The following is a 12,840-nucleotide window of genomic DNA, read 5'->3' on the forward strand; positions in this document are numbered from 1 at the left end:
AAAATGTCCGAAGGGGTCTGCACCTTCATTTAAAAAAATTTTTAGGGGGTTCGCAAATGAAAAACAGTTGAAAACCTGTTGTAGATTATAGGCAATCAGGCCACACAGGCATACCAGTCTCACCAAAAGCAAAGTAGAACAGCAGAGGGTGCCCTGCATGAAACAAAACTAGAGGGGATTAAAATGAAAGAAAGGGAGAAGTAGGAAGACAGAAGTGCAGCTGTCACAGTGGATCTTAAATTTTCTAGTCCCACAACCAATCTACGTGATTCAATATCATGTGTGCAATCTGCATTTCCAGTTTAGCTAAACTTGAATTGACTCTTACAATATTCCCATATATTTCCAGTATCTTATCAACTGCTTGAGGTTCGCAGGCTAGAATACCATCTACACTTCTGGCAAGCATTAACAATTCCCCAGAAAACCTCCTTCTAATTTTCTATGTTAGAGCACTGAAAACTGGTTAAAAAGTTGCATATACCACTTTCGCTTATTACAGGCAACCCTCACCATTCGCAGGGGATACATTCTCATATCCCCCGCGAATGGCAAAATACGCAAATAAGGCACTGCGTTCATGAACGCAGTGCCTGGGCGGCTGGAGGGAGGGGGCACAGCTCCGGTGGCTGTGGTGGGAGCCTGGCAAGGTTTGGCATCTGCGAATATTTGAAACCGTGAATGCCGAACCCGCGAATAGCAAGGGTTTTCTGTATTTTTGTGGTTTCAAGGTAAAGTGCTTTCTTGCACCGCAGCTTGAGTCCACAACAGTCACTCAGTTTTAAGCCTTCCTCAGAGGTCAAATAGGTTTGTCTTTGCCCCCCTCAAGCATTATTCCTACATTTTCCCCATATCACAGCTCATCTCCCCAGATGCCGTTTCAGGCTTGTTCATTTTTCATATTTTTCAGTTGCAGCAGTGCTAGTAACTATTCTTGCTACTGTGTGCAGTGAGGCCTTTTCAGACTGCAGTGCCTTGTGAGCAACGTGAATTAATAACAGTAGGTTCTCAAAAACAATGAGACAGATGATAAAATCTGCTTTTTTTTGCACTTGGTACAACAATCCATTTGCTCCAACAAAATTCCAGTTACTTCCATCCCGAGAGAGCTTGGTTAGCCATTGGATAACAACCTTTAAAAATTAGACTTGCACGCTTTGACATTTTTCTACCTGCACACCCAACATGTATCACTAAGACTTGTTAACTCCACAGATTTTACACCTAGGGTATGCTGCACATCACCAAAAAGTGCATGGTTCCCAGGCATGGAGAAAAAACAATACAATTACTCTAAAATGCAAAAAAAATCACAATACAATTCTGCTTACTTTACAAGCATCCACAGAAACAAGATTAAGCTTACATGCCATACAGTGGGTGTAGATAGCTGTTGGGTGGTTGTTCCTAATTTTCCACTGGGCTCTGTTTGTGTCGTTGGACATAATGCTCACTCCACCATAGGCTTGACCCACTATTGGAACAGCACTTAGTCCAGCTTCCTCTATATCTTCATTGAGACAATTGTAGATCTGCTCTGCATTTCTACATAACGCACACAGATCGAAAGTTGCTCTTGTTTAAAAGACCACCCTACATCAGCAATCAGGCAATAAAATCCCGCATTCCTTATGTCTTTGGCTGTTTGTTTCCTCACTAAGTCAGTCTCAATGTACAGGAACTCGTTTTGAATGTCATGTCTTGTTATCTTAAACATGCCATTCGGTTTCCTCTGAACTTGCTCATCATATTTTGCCAAGGGGGAGCATAACTCAAGATAATTCCCACTGTTTTCTGACTTTTCATTTTCATCATGACCCATAAGGGGAAATCCCTGTCGTGAAAGATGGAGCAGCAAGTCGGTAATTCTTCAGGCAGTTTTCCTGAACAGTCATCTTGTGGGAGTTTGACAGGTGACATACAACTGAGCCTGATTTACTCGCTGCCTGGTAATTTTTTCCGTTTACTCACATATTCCAAGTAAACCTTACAATTGGAGTGACTGTTCAGCTTTTCATTTATTTTTTTCCAATCTCACAACCCCTTTTCTATAAAAGCATTTCATAGATTCATAGATGCTAGGGTCAGAAGGGACCTCAACAGATCATTGAGTCTGACCCCCTGCCTAGGCAAGAAAGAGTGCTGGGGTCTGATGTTATCTTTGTATTCAGAAGAACTGTAAACAATTCTGCAGGGATAGCAAAATATAGCATCTGTTCGCACACTGTATTCAATAAAGGGATACCAACTGAATAACGATGATGAGAATGATTGATTTTGTTTGCCAAATTAACTTTGGGGATAATTACTCAGCTTCACTTCTACAGGCCCATCTGATAGGTCTCCTAATTTAAAATCCATCAAAACACTAGCAGCAGTGGAGAAACCTACATTCTTATCAGTGATATGCATGTCATCTGCATTTTTTTATTTCATGTTGATGAGCGATTTCCACAATGACTGCTTTATTATTTTTTCAAACAATGCCGTAAAAATCAACATTGGTTGAATTTCCTCATTATTTGTATTTGCATTTGCACTTGACTGTCTGGGTTTAAAAAATCTCCTTATCTCTGCTGCCATTTTACCACCTCACACACAGAACGCACCACGCCACTGTACTGAATTTATCAACCAAACTGCAGCATGCATCATCGTGTCAAAAGCTGAGACCCGTGCACAGTAACAGAGGTTGCTGCATGCTTCATCGTTAGTGATTTTGAATAGGCATTCATTATGGGTCATTAGCAATAGTTTGTGCAAGACTTCAAAGGTTTGTGAATTAACTTACCTTAGCCCCTCCAAAATCAGCATGGGGAGGCTAGACCCTGTTAGCCCCGGCCTTCCGCTTGCCTGTGCACATGTATACATATTCCACAGTGTAATAAACAACAGGGCCAGATTCTGGGGTCTACAGTTCCCCTCCTTCCCCTCAGTTCCCCCTACAAGGGGATGACTTGATAGAACATTTTCTTCAGAAGATGATCTCATAGCTTGACTTTTATTATTATGGCACAAGGCTCACCCCTACTGGGGCTCCAACCTCCCCTTTCACCCCAACCTTGTGCCAACCAGCTGTTATCTTATTAACAGTTACTATCAGGATCATATTTGCTCAATCATCCTCAGAGTTCTTTTTATCACCGGGCTGCCTGTCGTCATGCTCTAAGCTAGTTGTCTTCATCATGGAAAGCAGTCCTGAGCATGTCTCAAAGGGGTCAAACACTGGTGGGTATTTCCCACTAGTACTTGTAACCTTGACAAGCCCCTTTACTGGGTTTGAGCCTAGGTGGGTCCCTGTATGCTCAGTCCTTTTTGTTTTGCTCTTAATCTTTCTCATTGCTTTGTCTTTAGGCCTTGGCTTGATCCATCCCAGTGAGGGTTCTCTCCCTTCATCAAAACAAAGAAAAAAAACTGGGAAAACACAGGAGCTTTCACTTTTACAGCTCTCCAGGTGTGGTCCCTTTAAGCCACACTTTTCCCTAGATATGCCCTTCTTCCTTTAGGGACTCAGACAATTCCCCTAATTGATTAATGTTAATGCCCTCTTAGGGATTAAACAGTCTCAGAATCCCCATGGCAGGATAATCACAAAAGAAAATAAGCTTCCCTGCCTATTTAGGTCTCTCTTTCCCTCTCAGCTCCTAGGGCTTTAACCCTTGATGCTGCCATATTTGGCAGAATGCTGCTCTATCAGAGCTCCTGTGAGCTCATTGACCTGAACTAGGTCTTGAACCCCATTCCCAGGGTTCAGTATCATCAACTTCTATTGAGAGCCTCCATCTTGCCCGAGTTCCCACTTCTCACCACTCTCTCTCTCTGGAGGGAGTTCCTGGCCAGAAGTAACTCTGGCTTCCCGGGAAGATCCAATCCTGATCACTTGGCACCATGATAAATAGAGTTCTGGACACACCAGGAAATCCCTCCCCAGTTTCATGACTGCACCCGCTGGTAAATCCAGGTATGGATCTTCCTTTTTCTCTGAAAAGGCACCGTGAGCCTCTTCACAGTTCACACCAATGCAATATTGGCCTTGGATAAATCTTGAACTGGGTGTTATTACAAAGTAACAATATAAAGAAAACTCCAGTGATTCACATAGCACACTAACAACACTTCATTCTCCAATCAACTTCTGCACCCATATATATAGTCTAGTAAATACACACCATATACATAGCATACTGTTACAATTTTGCAAATCAACACAACAGTCACTAGGTGTAGCATCGCATTCACCACTGGCCATGGGAAATCACCCGAAAAATGACTCCCACCATGCATGCCTAGCAAATTTATCCACATTGTTAAGGAGAGCCTCTGCTGCCTCTCCCGCTCTCCCTGCTTCTCTGCTGGTCTTCACCTTTATCACAGCTGGCCGGCAATCACTCACTGGCCCCAGCTGTAGATATGGGTGGCTGATGAACCGTGTGAGCTTCTCTCATTGCTTGTCCTGTGTCTGGAGTCCTGTAGCAGTTAAGTAACCTCTGATTTCAGGGTCTTTTCTCCTGGAGTGTGCAGCCCCCATCCTGGTTCCCCCTGTGGGAAGAGTTTCTAGTTCCCCCGTGGTTGTACCCCAGGGACACAGTCCACCCTCAACTGGCTAGAAATAACCCAATCAGGAGGCACCTCACCCCTTCTGGACAGGATGAGACCTGTCAGATCCTACCACACACACCAATTTCTGATCCTTCCAATTTGGACCAGTTTGGATAGGTCTAAATCCTGATGCTGCAGGCCAACCAAATTGGCAACCAAATTGGCAACATCAAATCTTGGATTGTAATCTTGGATACAGGGCAAAGCTGTACCATATCCAGCATTTCCCACAAAGGCCCCCCACCCTGGTCCCCTCCTTTGCTGCTAGGTCAGCTTTACTGTTGAGGACCCCATCAGACATTGCTTTCCTTTGGTGTGCCTTTACCTTACTCAGCATGACTGGATTCTCCCAACCTTGACCAAGGTGACACGTATTGCAGCAATTTGACATACCTAATTCGTTTCCCATTGGAACTGTGTAACTTCCTCTGTTTCCATATAGGCAACAACTCTAACAACGAACGTAAAACCCAGTCAGAATCACTATAAATTATACATTACTCATCTTTAGGTGTATTTACGAGGGCTACTGCGAAGCTGATGATTTCTTCTGCTTGAGCAGAATGTGGAAGACACTTCCCTTTCACACTCAGTGACATCACCCATTGTTCCATGTCATACCAAGACACATCCCATCTGTGGACAAAATAGGAACAATTTCCATCAACGAACCACACTTTGTTAAAGTCACATAATACTTGATTACTGTATGGAACTCCCTCCTTAAATATAACGTTGATAGGATCTTGATTACCAACAGGAAGGGGACACTCATGTTCACTGTCCTCAGTAAGGCATATGGTACTTCAGGTGCCAGTGATACAGCTTTGGTGCTAATATTCCAGATGAGCAAAGCAATAGTTCAATTAGCTAAGTAGGTGATGAAACACCTGAGTCTTTTGCTTTTCCAAAAATAATATATTTTATAGGTGAGAGTACCATTGGTAAAATTACCAGGGACATTCCTACCAAATAGTCCCAGTGTTTAAACGACCATATAAGCATTAACACCATGAAACTTCATTCCCAGAGTAGGTTGACATGAAAGACATGAAAGATTTATTTCTCTCTCTTATGGCCAGGTCTAAATACCTCATAATCAACTGGGACTAGTTCCTCAGTGATGCAAGGGGCCATCACTGAGCGGAGTGGCGTGGCATCAGGGTAGCATGTGGTGTAATCTTTAAATACTAACTCATACTGGTTACCTGCCCTACTCTGGGGCAAGGGTCCCACTACATCTAATGCCATGTGGGAGAAAGGTACATTAATAATAGACATAGGTTGCAAAGAGGCTCGCAGGGGGCCTCAGCTCCCTAGCCTTCTGACGTTCTGGGCAGGCTGAACACATCTGGGCATCTTGATCATATAACTTAGGCCAGAAGAACCATTGGGTAATCCTTGCAATGAACTTATCACGGCTGAGGTGACCCCCAATAGAAGTGATGTGCACAATATGCCACGCTACCTGTCAAAATGCCTTCAGGACTACCAGCTGGACCCTCTCAATTCCTACCTCCCATTATGCTATTAGTTGATATAACAAGTTGTGCTTCAACTCATAATGGTATGCTCACCTTGCTAGCTCCAGAGGGGTTCCAGCCATTGGGATCTCATCTCCCCAGATCTGTCATACCTCCTCCTCCTCCTCTTGAGCTTCCTGGAACTGGGCTGCACTTGCTACGTCTGTTAATCTAATGGGTTTATCTTCCCTATAATCCCCCTCCTGGTCTGATTCAACCTCCCCAAGCCACCCATCTTCACTCCTCAAACATTGGCACTCCGTCTCCACTTTTCTGACTTGGTTAATAACTTGATAGATGGGAGGCCAATCACATCCTAACACTACTTCACATACATGTTTAGGAGCAATCCCCATTCTCCATGCATCCCTAACCTTCATTACTCTTACGGACATGCATTTCCTTTCATAGTGTGCTGTTTCCCCATGGACGCATGTCAGCCTAATGGGGGTGAATCCTTCAAGATGTTCTTGCAGGACCAGATCAGCTCTAATCAGGGACTGTGAGCAACTTGTATCCAGTGCAGCCCAGACATGTCAACCTCTAACCCAGGCCGTTACAATGGGGTGACACCAACTCACATTTTCATCCAATCTTCTGTAGCTGTAATCCATGGCTTCTGTGTTGTCTATGGGCTGGGGCTTTTCTCAAAGCAGTCATGGCATTACCTCTGGCCTCAACCAGTCCCCTGCGTTACTCCAGCAATCCTTGGACATGTGTCCAATCTTACCACACTGAAAACATATCACTTCTCTCATGCTGCCTTTACTTAGGGACCATTTTTTCTCGCTATCACCACTCCCGCTGTTCTGTGTCCTGGGGTTGTTTTTTCCCTACCATACTCTCCTTCAGAGACTGCAAAAGCCTCAATGAGATGAAGTGCCTCCTTGCAGTTTTGCGGCATATGATGCCACACCCAGCATTGGGTCCCTTCTTCTAGGTCTGCTAGAAACTGCTCCAGCAGAACTTGGTCGACTGGACCATCCCAGTTATGCACCACTGGCCACAACCAATTGCTCATCAAGTCTCAGAGCAGTGACATCAAGATTCAGGGTTGTCAATCCTTGCAGGGCTTCTTAGCTTGAAACAGGCATCACTAGTGTTCCAGAGTGATGTCAAGATGGTACAAAATCACTGCCTTAACTTCCACATAATCACAAGTTTCATCTCACGGCAATGCTCTGTAGGCCACCTGGGGTTTGCCCATTACAGATGCACCAAGTTGGCTGGCCCAGTATATATGATCAAGGCCCACCTGTACGACCATCCTTTCAAAAGCTTCTATATAAGTTTGGGATCATCATCCTTTGCCATCTTCAGCATCTTGAAGAAGGAGAGGATGTGCTAGAGCCATTCCTGCTGCCTAGTGAACTGTTGCTGCTAGACTTCAAGGACATGGCTCATAGTTTTCAAGGTTGCCCAGGCAACTTGGGGTGTGCAGCCATCGTGGGCTGTATGTTGCCATGGATTGAGAGGGCCAGGTCAGGAGGTTACTCCCCTGAAACAATGTTAGTTTCTTGGTTAATGAACCACTTCATGCATGGAGGTCTACTGGGCACGCAGAGCCTCAATGCCTGAGGTGGATACCCTCTTACTTTCCTGCCACAACTTGATGGTTTTAAGAAAAGAATGGGAGGTGTTGCCCCTAGGATTTTTTTTGCCAGAGCCCCCCAAATATAGATACAGCCCCTTATCCTATTTGGTATCAAGTGAACTTTAATAGCAATCCCTATTATTACAAGTTTCCTCCCCATAATACGACCTAGCAAGTGGCTCCTTAGACGTTACAGCAGCAACCTTTGGGCATACTGGCCTCAGATCCTCTGCTGGGTGTGTGGGATGTTAGTTTCTGGATTCCTTGTTGTTCAAACAAGAATTCCAAGGTCGCTCCTGTCTCCCCAGGGTGGCAACACAAAACACACTTGTTCCTTTGTTCATTACTTTTGTAACTTTTCTAATCCCAAATTGTCTAATTGCGTGGCTCTGTGCCAAGCATTCTTTATATGGTGCACCAGTCCCCTGGCACTATGCCAGCCACATTCCTTATAGGGAAACTGTTGTGCCTTGCTCGCCTAGTCCCCACTCACAGCACTCACATTGCCCAGTACCACAGAAGGCACTCTGTTCAATTTTGTTGCTTAGTTCCGGGAAGGCCTGAACTATGGCTAAAAAGCCTTGGCATAACTCAGTTTGCCTGCTACAGGAGGTCCAAATAATCTTTTTTTAGGCATCTGGCTACAGCTTCATCTTTTTGCGAAAACTGAAGCAAAGTAGCTGTTAGGTCACCCTGCCTCCCTCTCCGCAGAGGGGCCCAGAAAGCTGTTGCCCACGGGCTGCGGCTCTGTTGCCTCCGTCATCTCGTTGCCTGGCCCGCCATCTTCTAAGGAGCTCCGCCATCTTCTACTAAGAGTTCACCCTTGGTTATTTAACAGTGGTCCTTGGTCTTTCTTGTCTGGCCAGCATACTCACAAAACTTCTTGTTGTCTTTAACCTTCCTCACCAGGTGCAGCTCACTGTTTACCTTTGCCTTCCTGATTTTGCCCCTATGGGTTCTTGCTATTTTCTGGTATGCTTTCTTGGTGACCTACCCATTTTTCAATTTCCTGAATGCTTTCCTTTTGCATTTGAGGCATACTGGAAGCTCCTTATGCAGGCACATTGGTCTTACCATTCTTTTTATTATTTCATACTGTGTTTTGATTGGTCTACTTGTATCTTTAATTTTGGGAGCAGATTGATATCAACTGAAAAGAAGGACAAAGACAGGATGTTTCTGGGTGAAGTTAGGTTAAAGAAGACAAGCAAAGAGGCAGGGAGAGTGAATCTGAAGCAAAAAAGGTAATGAAAAAGAGAGTAGGAGGAAGTAGAGCCATTCAGCACAGCTAAAGAATATCCAGGGAAAAAGGTAGTCCTACACCATTGGCAACACCAGTAGCCAAAGGTCCTTGCTGTAAGCACTTACCTTGTTTATCAAACTGACTCAGTTTCTGTCTACTTCCTACCAATTTCATCTCCAAGATTATATGAAACGTAAAAGCCTCAGACCCCACATATTTGCTCTTCTCTGTTCCATACTTTCATTTTCCCTCATTAGCGTGTCACCTCTGCCCTGTATGTTAGGCAAGATTTTTATTTTCTTTCTCCATTTTAACTGGAAGTGCACACCTGGGCATCCAGAATTTAGAATCTCAAGGCTGCTTTGATGTTAATGCTAGATTCTAATTTTTGCATTCCTGCCTCAGTTATGTCAACTCTGCTCCCTTGACTGTGAATTACCTTTTCTGTGCATCTCCCACCTTCTGTTTCTAATAATAACAAGTTTTGCTGACACAGAAGGCCTTCATAGTAGATACAAGATTAAAGTTCTCAGAGTTGCCATACACAAAGCACTGGCAACCAATGCTGTTCCTTCCTTGTGCCTGCATTATAGGAGCTGACGGGGTACCTAAACCATCCATTGTTCAGAACATTCTACTGCACATTTTATACAAGGACAGTGGGGGATTGAGATCCCAGAATTAGCACTTTGGAAGGGCATTCACTGCCAGGACAGCAGTTTAGTTATGGGAACCCACATCACTATTCTGCAGCTATGTAAAATGCCTTTGGTCTGTTAGTATCATGTTACAGGTATTGTCTATTGTCTCACTGCTGACAGAAGTGAAGATTGAGCATCAAATGCATCAAGATGCCAATATCAGAGCCTATAACAAGCTGTCAAAGCAGTTCACCCATCACTATTCCACTACTATGCATAATGGAAAGAATGCATAATCCCTGAAGCAACCAGATCCTCTCCCAGCCCATTGGGTTGGGTTGGGTCACCCCTGCAATCTGACAAAAAGTCTTCCTCTGTATTGCAGTTTCTTAAGAAGTGAGAGTAGGACAGTCTTTCTTTCTACCCATGGCCTCAGTGCTAGATCCGATGTATAACTCATCGTAGACATTAGGCTCAAGCTGAGCACAGAAGCAGTGAAGGTAACATTTTCCCCAAGTCATCTCTTAAATCATTCTGTCCTAAAAACTTTAGATCCATTTGAAAGACTTGAGTTTAAGCAAACTGAGATTGGCTCTGATTTCCTCTTTTTCCAGCAAGTCAGGGGATTTGCTGACATTTTTAAACCTTTCATGTGTTCTGGGTCTGGAACTGGCCATGAGGCCTTTGGGCCTGTCATATTTATGTCCTTGCTGGTGCAATGTTTTAATAAACCTGTGTTGGTTGCACCTCTTCAAAGGTTCAGGAAATATTGATATGCATCCTCTTATAAAACTCAAGATGTGACAGGTGACCTTACAGCTGAGTCTAATATTTCTGTGATGTTAAAGGACATGAGTAAATTTTGAGCTGTCTGTGTTTATCCAGCTGTCACTAGAAAGAATCACACCATAACTAAAACATCCCAAGAGATCATGGCATCTGAAGCTATTGAAGACCATGCAACTCATTAGTATGTGTCCTTATTTTAAAAATAAGCAATTATTGAAATCTGGGGCAGACTTCCTGTGTGTCTAGGCTTTAGAGAAGGAGCAGTCATTATGCCAGACATCAGTTTAGAAAAGTCTCATAATCCTTAGTGATTCTTTTGAAGTTCCAGTTATATAGTACAAAGTTTTTCTATCATGCTTTTTATTGGCAGATCACAAAGCGCTTTAAAAAAGGAAGATGGCATCATTATCCTCATGACTTGCTTAATGTTAACCATCAGACCAATGAAATAGCCGGAAATGAAACTCACATTGCCGAAGTCCCTGTTCAGTAAACTGCAATGGCTATGTGCTCTAGTTACATAGAGTATGTGCTGCTGTTCAGCTTCTGAGGTTTTACTAGATATTGAAAGCCCAGGATTGAAAAAAGTTTCCATTCCTTTCAGGCCTCAGTAGGGAGACTGGGAATCGATAAGATAAGCAGCTATGTTGTGCTCACCATGACTCATCTAAAAGGCCACATTTCTAATCTTCCCAACTCTTTTATTTCTCATTGTACTGATGTGCTTATAGAAAACAAACAACAAAAGAAAAAGGAGGTGAACAGGGGATGCCTAACAGGTGTTTAAGCCTAAAAGATTTAATCTTTATCTTCAGATTATGTATTTTACATTTCAAATTATTATGATGCAAGAGAGAAACTGTGACTCGTCCAACTATCCCTGAGCACCTCAGGTCCCCAGCTACTAGCAACTATTTCAAAGGTTTCAGTTTCTTTTTCCTAGGTAGCTAAGCCCTCCCAGATAGTTCACACAACCCTCATCACAGAATGACCATACAGGGTTAGTTTAATGGCTTCTTTGTAGCCGAGAAGTTTAGAGTTTTAGAACATTTACAGGTACCATTTTTTTGTCCTTCCAGGGGTCCAGTAAGGGTACTACTCTTTCTGATCATACTTTATACCAGTGAATCTGGGAATCCCACAAACTACCTCAAGCTCCACCAGTCCAAGTCCTCTGCTGATGTAAGCAAGCAATTTCCATCAATTGAGAAACTGGTTTTCCATGCCCTTCGGACATGTCTACTCATGTCCTTATGGTGCCTTTCTTACTGCACTGACATAGCATACTTCCTTTTGGAAGTACTAAATAATGGTGCAGTAACAGCCCATACTGTGCCATGTGCATGGGGCACAGTTATTTTTAGCTGCTACATTTTTTAGCAACAAGCTATAAGGAGGGAGCGCGTTGCTATGGCAGCATAGCTGCAGCATCACAGTTCTTGCCCACGGACACTAGTAGTGCATTGCTAGCATGATGTAGCGTTATATGTAGACACACCCTTTCCTGCTCATTCTGTAGGACTGCCCGTGGGGATGCCAATTAACTCATTAATCCAGAGGGTCAGTGAGGATCACTGACCCACAGGTAATCAGGTTCAGGGCCTTAAAAGTAAGTTAATTTTCGTGAGCATTGATCTACTGCCCAATCCCACTCAGAGTTAGGAAGAGTATCTACACACTACAACACAGGTAGATCGAGCAATATAAACTGTATTACACAACGAAACCCGCACAACTACCCAACTGTGATGGCCAGAACCAAAGAAATTAATAAGCAATAAATATGTGCTTCTTGGAGGCATTTGGAACTTTTGTCTAATATGAAGCTTGTATTTTTGTAACCCGCAAATGTAACTTGTAACTGTTTCTGGAACTGACTAGGCCTCAAAGACAAAGCTATGGCTTTGAAATTAGCTGACCTAATAGTTCTTTCTTGCTCAGAATTTAGCCTTGATGATGATAAAAACTGGATTCAACTGCCTAGCTTGTCCTTTCTTGAAATGTACTGGATATCTCAAAAAAAGCATAGTCAGAGAGTTTTAGAGGGGCTAGATTTAGGTGGGGTAATGTTAATTTCAAACCTGAAGATGCTATGTTGCAATTTGCTTATTGGATAAACCTCAGTTTGGGCAGTAACTTATTATAATAATTTCTAACACTTTTTAACCCCATAGGATAACAGCTATAAAGCAATATTATGAATGGCTACATAACTAAAATTAGCATAATTAGAATATAAAAGAACACACACGTCATAGTGACCCTTGGGAAGGACGGAACAGAAGGGGTATGCTGTCCTGTGGGACAAGCTGGGGCTAGAACTGCTTTCACAAGAATGTACCAAAGAAGCACCTACAACTTGATTTTCCGTTTTGTTGCGAGAAACTGCAAACCACAAGCTAATGGCTAGAAAGTCCCAAACTTTGCAACCAATTTCACAACTATGTAACC

General features: G+C 43.3%; 1 long non-coding RNA gene across 1 annotated transcript in view; it reads right to left on the minus strand.

Moving 5' to 3' along the window:
• Positions 1-4,093: 4,093 nt before the first annotated feature.
• The window catches only part of LOC109322237, a 23,822-nt gene continuing 15,075 nt past the window's right edge, over positions 4,094-12,840 (minus strand). The window contains exon 2 of the long non-coding RNA XR_002104336.1: positions 4,094-5,050. This is a non-coding gene — a long non-coding RNA (uncharacterized LOC109322237). The remainder of the gene's footprint in view (positions 5,051-12,840) is intronic.

This window comes from Crocodylus porosus, unplaced genomic scaffold, assembly GCF_001723895.1.
Source record: "Crocodylus porosus isolate Cpor-Errol unplaced genomic scaffold, CroPor_comp1, whole genome shotgun sequence".
NCBI lineage: Eukaryota > Metazoa > Chordata > Crocodylia > Crocodylidae > Crocodylus > Crocodylus porosus.